Here is a 13,182-nt window from a genome sequence, read left to right on the forward strand (position 1 = left end):
GCGGCAGGCGTCAAGTGGGGGGGAAGGGAGAGAGAGACACTACTTACACATAGAAGATCTTCCCGCTCTTCGGTTTGGGCTGCCTCACCTCCCTCGCGCCGGCCGCCTCCTCCTTCCAGGCTTGTCTGCTCCTCCTCCCTCTGCTTCAGACCCACTCAGCGCTTGCGATCACTTCAGACTGTTCAGTTCCTGTTTTTTGACGTCATGAACACGCCCTGCGTTTTTCCTGGCACGCCTGCGTTTTTCCGAACACTCCCTGAAAACGGTCAATTGACACCCAGAAACGCCCACTTCCTGTCAATCACTCTGCAGCCAGCAGTGCGACTGAAAAGCTTCGCTAAACCTTGTGCGAAACTACATAGTTCGTTGTAATAGTACAACGCACATGCGCATTGCGCTGCATGCGCAGAAGTGCCTTTTTTTTGCCTGATCACTGCGCAGCGGCTGAAAGCAGCTATCGAACAACTCTGAATGACCCCCATTGTCTGAGTGATGACCTATCAACAGCCAAGACATGCATAAGTAAGTAATAGGCAGCACTACCATGAAACCAATATCTGATATATAGAAGAGAACCGAATAGCAGCCAGCATTTGTTGTATCACTTAATCGGTCACTGAAAGCCAAATATACAGCGTACTAATTACAGTAAGAATATAATAGTAACACTGAGTAATCAATAAGGAATGATGACAGAAAGACAGGTACTGAAGTCGTGCACTGTGTACTATTTTGTGAGATGGTAGCAGTAATTAGTCTCTCTCACAGGGTCGCTGGTAACAGTTCTTTGATTATTTTTTTTAAATAGAGGTTACAAGGAATTTAATTGGGATAAGGATTAAGGCTGCAAGAAAGAACAGCAATAGTCAATAAATAATATGACCAAAATATAATTTTGTAAGGACTGGGTTCGGTGTCTCTGCCCCCACTCTTATAATGGATGTCCTTACCTTATATATGTAAACAATATTTGTAAGGGTTCATCCGTGCAAGAGGTTTCCCTGGATGCATTCCAAATGCGAGAAAACCACTAGGGAAATAGTGCGGCATAGAGACACATTAATCTACATGTCTACATGAACAGCATTGATAGATGTGGGCGAGAGGTTACTGAAAGAAAGGCAGACACCATTTTGTTGCGGTAACATTCATGCAGTATAACGTGCTGTCCATATGGATAACATAATGGTTCAGCATAAAGACCATTTGTGCTATTTCTTCTGTGGTTTTCAGTACAGAGCGTTTGGGATGCAATATGATAAAGCTGTTGCAGGGATTTAGAATAACAAATAGCTATTGAATTGTCATTTAGAATAAATAACCTATATGAAAGGACCTCATGCATTACTTTAATTTTTCCGGATTATTGACTTATACCTACCTAATTATTGTCCTGAGTTAGGTGGGACAGTCACTAGGACAGACACATACTGTACCTACCAACATGACTCTCTCCAGGAGAGGCAGAATGCTCTGTTCCTGGACTTCCCTCTTAATGATTGCTGTCACCTGTGGTGAAAAATCTTTCTTATCAAATAACTAGTTGAACACAGGTGACGGCAATCATACATTAAGAAGGAAGTCCAGGGACAGAGAATTCTGTTCCTCTTGGAGAGGGTCATATTGGGAAGTATGCAGACACTTCATCATTTAAACTTAAAGAAGGGGTTCTCAAACTCAGTCCTCAGAACCCCGAGCAGTTCACGTTTTCCAGGTCTCCTCACAGAAACGCAAGTGAAATAATGAGCTCCACCTGTGGATCTTTTAAATGTATCAGTGAGTAATAAATACACCTGTGCACCAGCCTGGAAAACATGGGCTGTTTGGGGTCCTGTGGTCCAACTATGAGAACCACTGACTTAAACTATAGAGGCAGTGCTATTTTAATATCCAACTTGCTGCAAGTTGCAGCATCGGTATACTAAAATACTGGAGCAATTCTGAAAATCAGCATTATTTTAAAACGGCAACTTCCGTAGAGATGAAAGTTTAGTAAACTGGATTCATACATTCATGCGGAAATTCCCGACAGCCAGTGTAAGGATCCAAAAGGATATCGTTTAGCAGGCCAGACCTTCTTCCCGTATGAAGTAGCAGGGGTCAATTCCAGCTGGAAATGGAGTCAGATGCCACAGTTGTGTTCTGAAAATGTTGTATTTTTGGAACTAGAAGAATTCAGGTATCCATACTATTGTATGTGACGGGTACCACATCGGGTATGGCTTCAGGTATGTCCAGGGCAGTGAGGTACGGTGAGGTTAATGGCTGGGGAGGCACTGGCTAATATCAGACCCAGATTTACACATGCACACACAGATCATTTGGTGTGGAGTTTTGACTATAAAAATGATTAGAATAATGCTATGAATAATACAAAGATATTTATAGGTTCTAATTATCATCTTTGTATTATTCTACTCATGGAGTATACTGGAGTATGACCGGTGAGGCTCTGCAGCCCCTACCTACTCTGACCGCACGTCACTGGTCTAATGAATGTGGTCATGAAGCCAATTCTGCAAAATGCACCAAAAATGTTTAAAGTAAGTAAAAATGCAGTAATAGGCAGACAGAATGAGATCAAATTTTTTAGAGCTAGGAGCAAAGCTAGCTAAAAAGCAGGAGTGGGCAATAAATGGCCTTCAGGCTGCTCTCGGACTACATATCCCAGCATACCACGTCACTCTTTTGCTAACAGGATATGCTAAAACTGTGGCATGGCATGCTGGGATGTCTCGTTTACCAGCAACTGGAGGGCCATGCTAAAGGGCCTACATTTGCAATTGGACAAACCATATTTATTTACTGGATATAAGGAGAATACTGCCTCATTTATGGGTTCTATAGCTCACAAATGATAGACAACTCTGTATTTCCTTGTGATTTCTAGTTGAGTCAGTGTGCACCAGCCTTCCCAACTCTATGGGGTTCACTTCACAATGTGCAGCAAAGTATAGATTTTTTTAATGCTGTTTATTGCAGTGATGGCATATAATCTATAGCCTAAATCTACTATTACAATAGAAATGTTCCAAAAAGAAGAAAAATAGAGAATCTTCACTAGCCACCAACATTCCCTATTTGGTCCTTGCATATCACGTCCGTGGTTGGGAAGGCTCAGCAGCGTCTTTTTTTCTTAAGAAAGCTCCGAGTAGCAGGTCTGCAGCAATCTACTCTTGTTAATTTTTATCGCTGTGTGATTGAGAGCTTGCTAACCTACGCGATCACTGTGTGGTATGGTAATGCCAAGTGTTCGGATCTTGTTGCCTTGGAAAGAGTGATTAAATCCGCGGAGATGATCATTGGCCAGCCCTTGCCTAGGTTGGCGGATGTACTCACCGCGAGGAGTCTGTCAAAGGCAACCAAGATGATTGAAGATTGGGGTCATCCCTGTAATGTGTTTTTTCCCCTCTTGCCATCGGGGAGAAGTTATAGGTGTTTAAGATGTCGTACCACTATGTTAAGGAATAGTTTTTTCCCTTCTGCGATTGTTGGTTTGAATTCTCAACCTTGCTAAACTTATGTGATGTATTTTATTGTGTATATGACATGAAACTGTTTGTAATTTCGCTGTACATGATTATGAACAGTGACAATAAATTTATCTTATCTTTTCTTCTCAGACAAAGATACTGTACGTCTGTTCCACTTTGCTTGATGTCGTTGCAGAGCGTGTACTGTAACACAAATGCTGGATTGTATTGATTGACTATACTGCAAGAGAATCACTGATTCATTGAAAATGATCTTCAAATTGGAGAAATACACAGTATTGTATTCTGTATACCTATATCCACTACTTTATCACACTGGAAGAGAAACATTATTTGATGGAATTTGTTATAATATTTCTTACGCTTTGTGCACATATTTTTAAGTACTGATTTATTTAGACGTTAGTGAGAAGCGGTTCTGGTATGAATGGCCGACCATGTTAAGGTCGACATTCATTAGGTCGACCACTATTGGTCGACATAGACATGGTCTAATAGTCAACACATGAAAATGGTCAATACGGGACAGGTCGACACATGAAAAGGTTGACATGCATTTTTTAACTGTTTTTGGTGTCATTTTTTTCCGTAACATGGACCAGAAACCCCAATTAGTGTACCTCGCTTCGCTCGCCATGCTAGGGGCTAGGTGCCTCGCTCTGCTACCACTGCGCTCAGCACAGGTTACCATTCCCAATCTCAGTCCATGTGGATAGTAAAAGTATGGAAAAGTTAAAAATAGTTTTTTTTAATTAAAAAAAAAGCCATGTCGACCTTTTCATGTGTCGACCTGTCCTGTGTTGTCCATTTTCATGTGTCGACCATATGTACACGTCGACCATGTCAATGTTGACCAATAGTGGTCGACGTAATGACTGTCGACCTTAACATGGTCGACCATACAAACGGATACCTTGAGAAGCACCATAATCTGAAAAACTGGTTTATTTCTCATTGATTTGGGTCTGGCTGACTCTCTGTTTTCAGTCTGGCTGCCTTTACCTAGGAGTCACTGGCGCATCTATAATGGGTGCAGTGTGTGCGGTGCACACGGGCCCCTTGGTCCAGAGCGGGCCCACACCGCACACACTGCCCCCATTTCTTCTATACTTACCTTTCCGGCATCCATCGGCGACTGTGTGTGGGCCCCCTCCTCTCTCGTAGCCGTCACCACCACTGCTAGCGCACTGAGCGCTAGAGACTCTGGCACAGTGCCAGAGTCTACAGCGCATGCGCAGGACTTCGGTAGCCATTTTTTGGAGTCCTGCGCATGCGCTGTAGACTCTGGCACTGTGCCAGAGTTTCAGCGCTGAGAGCGCTAGCAGCGGCGGTGGCGGCTACAGGAGAGGAGGGGGCCCACATACGGAGTCTGCACACTGGTCCTCTCCTCTCTAGAAACGCCGCTGCTAGGAGCACTATTACAGGAAGATATGGGGTAAATGCAATAGCCTAGTTCTGGGTGAGTCTGCCGGATGTTTTAAAGGGGCAATCATTTAAAAGGAAAACCATTGTACATTAGAGCAGCACTATGGTTGCTTAGAATGTCCGATGGTACATGGCCACTGATGCCAGTGGAACTGCGTCTTTCTACGCACCTAATGTTTTACTTGTGTCCACATCTGAATCCCCCCAGTATTCCTGTTAATGAGGGGACAAGTCCAGCTGAATCTGTAAAGATGACCCATGTAGCTGATTCACACTTAGCTACTCTCCTGGAAGTTGCAGGAGACTCACAATTTTTTCAGTCGTCTCCCGCACCCCAAGGAGAGTGGACAGAACTCCAGCATCTGGGCAGGATAGGGAGATAATACAGCAAAACTCTGGTCCAAGTGGAAGGGGTGGGGCTTAAATACATGACTCGTTTCATTAACGACCTACTCTATAGCACCGATGGGGTAGCTGCAGCTCCTCTCTGGGAGAAGCCCAGAGAAGAGTTACTAAAAGTAGGTAAGTATCAGTTGGTTTAGTGTGTATGCCTAAACAGTCTGCACTGTGAGTGATCTCATAGGTAAATGTACTGACAGCAGCTTTGTGTATTAGCAGAGAGTGCTTATAGATGGATTTAGGAGGTCATTCCGACCTGATCGCTCGCTGCAGTTTGTCGAAGCGCAGCGATCGAGTCGGAGCTGCGCATGCATCGGCGCCGCAGTGCGCCGGCGCATGGCAGCTTTTGTTGCCTAGCGATCGCCTCTGAGTCAGAGGCGGTCGCTCGGCGGGAGGGGGCTGAACGGCGGCGTTAAGCTGCCGTTTAGGGGGAGCAGTTAACTGTGGCTGGCCGGGAGATACTCCTCAAATACAAATTTGTGCGGGGGGGGGGGGGGGAGTGACATGCGGGGTGGACTAGCCTTGTGCTGGGCGTCCCCCTGCATGTCAGGGAAGATGATCGTGGCTGTGCTAAATTTAGCACAGCTACGATCAACTCGGAATGACCCCCTTAGTAGAGTACACATTAAAAGCACAAATTTGGTCAGGCACCGGTGTTAGGTAAATGATAAATGTATTGTTAATATGCAACTGAGTACGTTTATATACTAGCTAGTATATGCCCTACTCATGCCGCATTTAAGAGGAATATTAGTACGGTTTTCCAACTTTTTATGGTAACATATTATGACAGCACCAAGAGATCACAGCGTGCTTCTGCTGAGAAACAGACCATGGGGTTCAGAAGTTACATTGCTTTTGTGATGGAGGTGAATCAGAGTTTAATCACTGCGTCTGCAGCTGTCATTATGGATGTTACATTATCTCTGCTGTATCACTACACCTGACACCCGCACTACACTACACTGAACAGTTTACATGACGGCTTGTGATCAGCAGAAAATATAGATCCAGTTATGTTATGTATGCAAGCTTCAGTGTCAGGTTCCTGTCCAGGTGATCACTCTGGATAGATCGTTACTGCGGCTGTATGAAACTTATTATGCCCTACATGTATAGTACAATGCAGCCAGACATCACGTACCTGCATTTCATCTCGTACTGTACATTACAATAAGACATAACATAATAGCCAGCCATATTGCGCTAAGTGTCAGCAAGTCATTATCTACAACCCAGCAACAGAATACAACACATCCAGGTTCATTTTACACAATTATTTATGTTGTTTGAAAGTCAACCATTTTTATTTAATTTAATACTCAAATTCATCACCCAACTTGTGTGCGACTCTGAATCAGACCCTAAATATGCAGCCATATTATCTATCTATCTATCTATCTATCTATCTATCTATCTATCTATCGTATCTATCTATCTATCTATCTATCGTATCTATCTATCTATCTACAGTATCTATCTACAGTATCTATCTACAGTATCTATCTATCTATCTATCTATCTATCTACAGTATCTATCTATCTATCTACAGTATCTATCTACAGTATCTATCTATCTATCTATCTATCTACAGTATCTATCTACAGTATCTATCTATCTATCTATCTATCTACAGTATCTATCTATCTATCTACAGTATCTATCTATCTATCTATCTATCTATCTATCTATCTATCTATCTATCTACAGTATCTATCTATCTACAGTATCTATCTATCTATCTATCTACAGTATCTATCTACAGTATCTATCTATCTATCTATCTACAGTATCTATCTATCTATCTATCTATCTATCTATCTATCTACAGTATCTATCTATCTATCTACAGTATCTATCTATCTATCTATCTACAGTATCTATCTATCTACAGTATCTATCTATCTATCTATCTATCTATCTATCTATCTACAGTATCTATCTACAGTATCTATCTATCTATATATCTATCTACAGTATCTATCTATCTACAGTATCTATCTACAGTATCTATCTATCTATCTATCTATCTACAGTATCTATCTACAGTATCTATCTATCTATCTACAGTATCTATCTACAGTATCTATCTATCTATCTATCTATCTATCTATCTATCTATCTACAGTATCTATCTACAGTATCTATCTATCTATCTATCTATCTATCTACAGTATCTATCTACAGTATCTATCTATCTATCTACAGTATCTATCTATCTATCTACAGTATCTATCTACAGTATCTATCTATCTATCTATCTATCTACAGTATCTATCTACAGTATCTATCTACAGTATCTATCTATCTATCTACAGTATCTATCTACAGTATCTATCTATCTATCTATCTACAGTATCTATCTACAGTATCTATCTACAGTATCTATCTATCTATCTATCTATCTATCTATCTACAGTATCTATCTATCTATCTACAGTATCTATCTACAGTATCTATCTACAGTATCTATCTATCTATCTACAGTATCTATCTATCTATCTATCTATCTACAGTATCTATCTACAGTATCTATCTATCTATCTATCTATCTACAGTATCTATCTATCTATCTATCTATCTACAGTATCTATCTATCTACAGTATCTATCTACAGTATCTATCTACAGTATCTATCTATCTATCTATCTATCTATCTACAGTATCTATCTATCTATCTATCTATCTATCTATCTATCTATCTATCTACAGTATCTATCTATCTATCTACAGTATCTATCTATCTATCTATCTATCTATCTACAGTATCTATCTATCTATCTACAGTATCTATCTACAGTATCTATCTATCTATCTATCTATCTATCTATCTACAGTATCTATCTATCTCTATCTATCTATCTACAGTATCTATCTATCTATCTATCTATCTCTATCTATCTATCTATCTATCTACAGTATCTATCTATCTATCTACAGTATCTATCTATCTATCTACAGTATCTATCTATCTATCTATCTATCTATCTATCTATCTACAGTATCTATCTATCTATCTATCTATCTACAGTATCTATCTACAGTATCTATCTATCTATCTATCTATCTATCTATCTACAGTATCTATCTATCTCTATCTATCTATCTACAGTATCTATCTATCTATCTACAGTATCTATCTATCTATCTACAGTATCTATCTATCTATCTATCTATCTACAGTATCTATCTACAGTATCTATCTATCTATCTATCTACAGTATCTATCTACAGTATCTATCTATCTACAGTATCTATCTACAGTATCTATCTATCTATCTACAGTATCTATCTATCTATCTACAGTATCTATCTATCTATCTATCTATCTACAGTATCTATCTACAGTATCTATCTACAGTATCTATCTACAGTATCTATCTATCTATCTATCTATCTACAGTATCTATCTACAGTATCTATCTATCTATCTATCTACAGTATCTATCTATCTATCTATCTACAGTATCTATCTATCTATCTACAGTATCTATCTATCTATCTACAGTATCTATCTATCTATCTATCTACAGTATCTATCTATCTATCTATCTACAGTATCTATCTATCTATCTACAGTATCTATCTATCTATCTACAGTATCTATCTATCTATCTATCTACAGTATCTATCTACAGTATCTATCTATCTATCTATCTATCTATCTATCTATCTATCTACAGTATCTATCTATCTATCTATCTATCTACAGTATCTATCTATCTATCTACAGTATCTATCTATCTATCTATCTACAGTATCTATCTATCTATCTACAGTATCTATCTATCTATCTACAGTATCTATCTATCTATATCTATCTATCTATCTATCAACAGTATCTATCTATCTACAGTATCTATCTATCTATCTATCTATCTACAGTATCTATCTACAGTATCTATCTATCTATCTATCTATCTATCTATCTATCTACAGTATCTATCTTTTTGAAGTTTAATAGCTAATGGCTCTAATATATTTTAGTATTATACCAAAAAGCATACATCATTACAATGGCAATTTAAATAAGAACATAATTCAATGAACTTTATAACAACATTTTACATTTTGAAAACAGTTATACAAACTGAACTGTGGGAAAGTACATTTCTTAGTTTCGCACAATGGCCCTCATTCCGAGTTGTTCGCTCGGTAATTTTCTTCGCATCGCAGTGATTTTCTGCTAATTGCGCATGCGCAATGTTCACACTGCGACTGCGCCAAGTAAATTTGCTATGCAGTTAGGAATTTTACTCACGGCATTACAAGGTTTTTTCTTCGTTCTGGTGATCGTAATGTGATTGACAGGAAGTGGGTGTTTCTGGGCGGAAACTGGACGTTTTATGGGTGTGTGAAAAAACGCTGCCGTTTCTGGGAAATACGCGGGAGTGTCTGAAGAAACGGAGGAGTGTCTGGGCGAACGCTGGGAGTGTTTGTGACGTCAAACCAGGAACGAAACTGACTGAACTGATTGCAGTTGCCGAGTAAGTGTGGAGCTACTCAGAAACTGCTAAGAAGTGTCTATTCGCAATTCTGCTAATCTTTCATTTGCAATTTTACTATGCTAAGATTCACTCCCAGTAGGCGGCGGCTTAGCGTGTGCAAAGCTGCTAAAAGCAGCTTGCGAGCGAACAACTCGGAATGACCACCAATGGGCCTAATTCAAGGTTGAACACAAATGTATAAGCAAAAGCAAAGTTGCTAACATTTGCATGTCACGATCCGGGTATCTGGACGCCATTTCTTACCCATCAGATGCCTCCTAAGGCTGGCTCAGCGCTCCAGGACCGGATCCCATCTGTTATCCTGATGTGTACATTCCTGTATCCTCTCCTGTCACTCTGGGACGCTGTCACAGTAAACGCCATATTACACCTGGCATGGCGTCTCCCGCGGCCTCCGCCGCCGTCCCTGAACTTCTGCATGCAGAGTGTCTGAGTGGCGATTACGTCAGCCGCGGCCTCCGCTGTGTCCGCGTGGTTGGATGTGCATCTGTCAGCCTGGCGCCTCCTGTCTCCGGTGGCCGGCGCCGCCATTACTGTTTTCATTACCACATGGATTACAAACCAAACTTCCCTCCAAGTGTCTGCATGGGCGCAGCCATCTTGGATTCTGTCAGCTGATCATTTCCACCAATCTGTTCTCAGTATTGATAATCTGCATAATTGCCTAGCCAATCCCTTCCTTGCTGCAGGTATAAATACACTGTGCCTGAGCAAGGAAGGCGTCAGTGCTTTGGTTGTCAAACCTAGTTCCTGTTTGTCTCTCTCCTGTGATTGTCTTCCAGGTTCCAGCTCCTGTCTCAAGACTTCCACCATAGAGACCCGCACCAGCATTCCACCTGCGGTGTAGCCTGACTCTCCAATCCATTGTGGATTCATCTGTTTCCAGCTACAACATTACCTGCTTCCAGCTCAGCTTCCAGCAGAGTACAGCTTCCCTTAAAGGGCCGGTGTCCTTTCTACACTTTACCACTCTCCACCGGTATTATTATTTCTCCGCTCTCAAGTTCTACATTTCAGTTCATATTTCATCGCTCCCAAGTTCATTTATTATTTAACTGGTTCCAGCCAGTATCCACTCCGTGCTAACAACAGTCTGGTTCCAGCCAGTATCCACAGCAGCTGTTTTATCTTCAGCAACCCAGCTTTTCCTGGAACACCAGCTGGCACAATCCTGGGTTATCTCCATTGCTACAGTCGGGCCTGGTAAGGACTTTCCATCTAGAAGATCATAAGAACTATCTCACACTACCAGTGCCCTGTGGCTCCTGCCATCCTGTAGTACCCAGGAACTGTATTTATTCTTTGCTGACTTTTACGTTTTCTTTTACTGCTGCTGTGTTGCGGAGTTGTCATAATAAACATCATTGACTTTTATCCAAGTTGTCGTGGTCACGCCTTCGGGCAGTTATTATTCATGTTACTTACATGTCCAGGGGTCTGATACAACCTCCCAGGTTCCGGTACATCTCAGCCCCTACAACTGAGGCTGCCTCCCGTCAGCTCAGGCCCTCAGTTGTGACAGTAAGCACTGACCTAATGAATCCAGCCGGAGACCAGGATCAAGCGGCCAGGCCGATGCAAGAACTGGCAGCCCGACTAGAACATCAGGAGGCTGCACAGGGCCACATCATCCGCTGTCTCCAGGATCTCTCTACTCGGCTGGATGGGATTCAGACAACTCTCCGTGGATCAGGCGCGTCTGGTGCGTCAACCACAGTGACTCCAGCTATAACCCCACCCACCTTACCCATTTCTGCTCCACGTCTTCATCTTCCAACGCCAGCAAAATTTGACGGATCTCCAAGATTCTGCAGGGGATTTCTCAACCAGTGTGAGATTCAGTTTGAGCTACAACCTGGCAATTTTCCCAGTGACCGTACAAAAATTGCCTACATTATTTCTCTTCTCAGTGGCTCAGCCCTTGATTGGGCATCACCGTTATGGGAGAGGTCCGACACCCTGCTATCTTCCTACACTGCCTTCGTGTCAACATTCAGGCGCATCTTCGACGAGCCAGGCCGGGTAACCTCAGCTTCATCCGAGATTCTCCGTTTATGCCAGGGGTCACGTACTGTAGGACAATATCTGATACAGTTCCAGATCCTGGCATCCGAACTGGCATGGAACGACGAGGCCCTGTATGCTGCATTCTGGCATGGCTTATCTGAGCGTATTAAAGATGAGTTAGCTACCAGAGACTTACCTTCTAAGTTAGATGAGCTAATCTCACTCTGCACGAAAGTTGATTTACGTTTCAGAGAGAGAGCAACTGAGCGTGGAAGATCATCTGCTCCAAAATCTTCTGCTCCTCCTCCTCGTCAACTGTCACCATCTAAAGATGAGCCCATGCAACTTGGCCGTTCCCGTTTAACTCCTGCTGAGCGCCGAAGACGTCTCTCCGAGTTTCTCTGTCTCTATTATGCAGCTCCGTCTCACACCATTAATGCCTGTCCCAAATGTCCGGGAAACTCCAAATCCTAGCTCGCCAAGGAGAGGGCCGGCTAGGAGTAATGATCTCCTCTCCATCTCCTCAAGATTGTAATCTCCCAGTCTCGCTTCAAGTTGCTCAACGTTATCGGAACGTCATTGCCCTCCTTGATTCCGGAGCAGCTGGGAACTTTATTACCGAAGCCTATGTTAAACGGTGGTCCCTACCCACCGAGAGACTTCCTTCGTCCATTTCTTTAACTGCCGTGGATGGCAGCAACATTTTTGATGCAGTTATTTCTTTAAGGACTCTACCAGTTCGTCTGAGAGTGGGAGTTCTTCATTCCGAACTTATTTCTTTTTTAGTGATTCCAAGAGCCACACATCCTGTGGTCCTGGGCCTTCCATGGCTCCGTCTTCACAATCCTACAATTGATTGGACGACTACGCAAATCCTGGCATGGGGTTCCTCCTGTGCTGAGACATGTTTGTTTAAAGTATTGCCTGTCTGTTCTTCCTCCCCCAGGTCGTCTGATGTTCCACCTCCTCCATATCAAGATTTCACGGATGTGTTCAGTAAAGCTTCTGCTGATATCCTTCCTCCTCATAGAGAATGGGACTGTCCGATTGATCTCGTTCCAGGGAAGGTTCCACCTCGAGGCCGAACTTATCCGTTGTCTCTGCCTGAGACGCATTCTATGGAGGAATATATTAAAGAGAACCTAGCAAAGGGGTTCATTCGACCTTCTTCTTCTCCAGCCGGCGCAGGCTTCTTTTTTGTAAAAAAGAAAGATGGTGGTCTGCGGCCGTGCATCGACTACAGAGGTTTGAACGACATTACCATCAAGAACCGTTATCCTTTACCCCTGATTACTGAGCTCTTTGACAGAGTTAGCGGAGCTACCATCTTTACAAAGCTGGACTTGCG

The 13,182-nt window shown here is 42.1% G+C and overlaps 1 long non-coding RNA gene across 1 annotated transcript; it reads left to right on the plus strand.

Moving 5' to 3' along the window:
* Nucleotides 1-1,832: 1,832 nt before the first annotated feature.
* Nucleotides 1,833-4,277, plus strand: LOC134980478 (uncharacterized). The gene is made up of 2 exons (XR_010190408.1): nucleotides 1,833-2,228; nucleotides 3,624-4,277. It is a non-coding gene; the product is annotated as an uncharacterized LOC134980478 (long non-coding RNA).
* Nucleotides 4,278-13,182: the final 8,905 nt, after the last annotated feature.

Source organism: Pseudophryne corroboree, chromosome 12 (genome assembly GCF_028390025.1).
Source record: "Pseudophryne corroboree isolate aPseCor3 chromosome 12, aPseCor3.hap2, whole genome shotgun sequence".
NCBI classification, from domain to species: Eukaryota; Metazoa; Chordata; class Amphibia; order Anura; family Myobatrachidae; genus Pseudophryne; species Pseudophryne corroboree.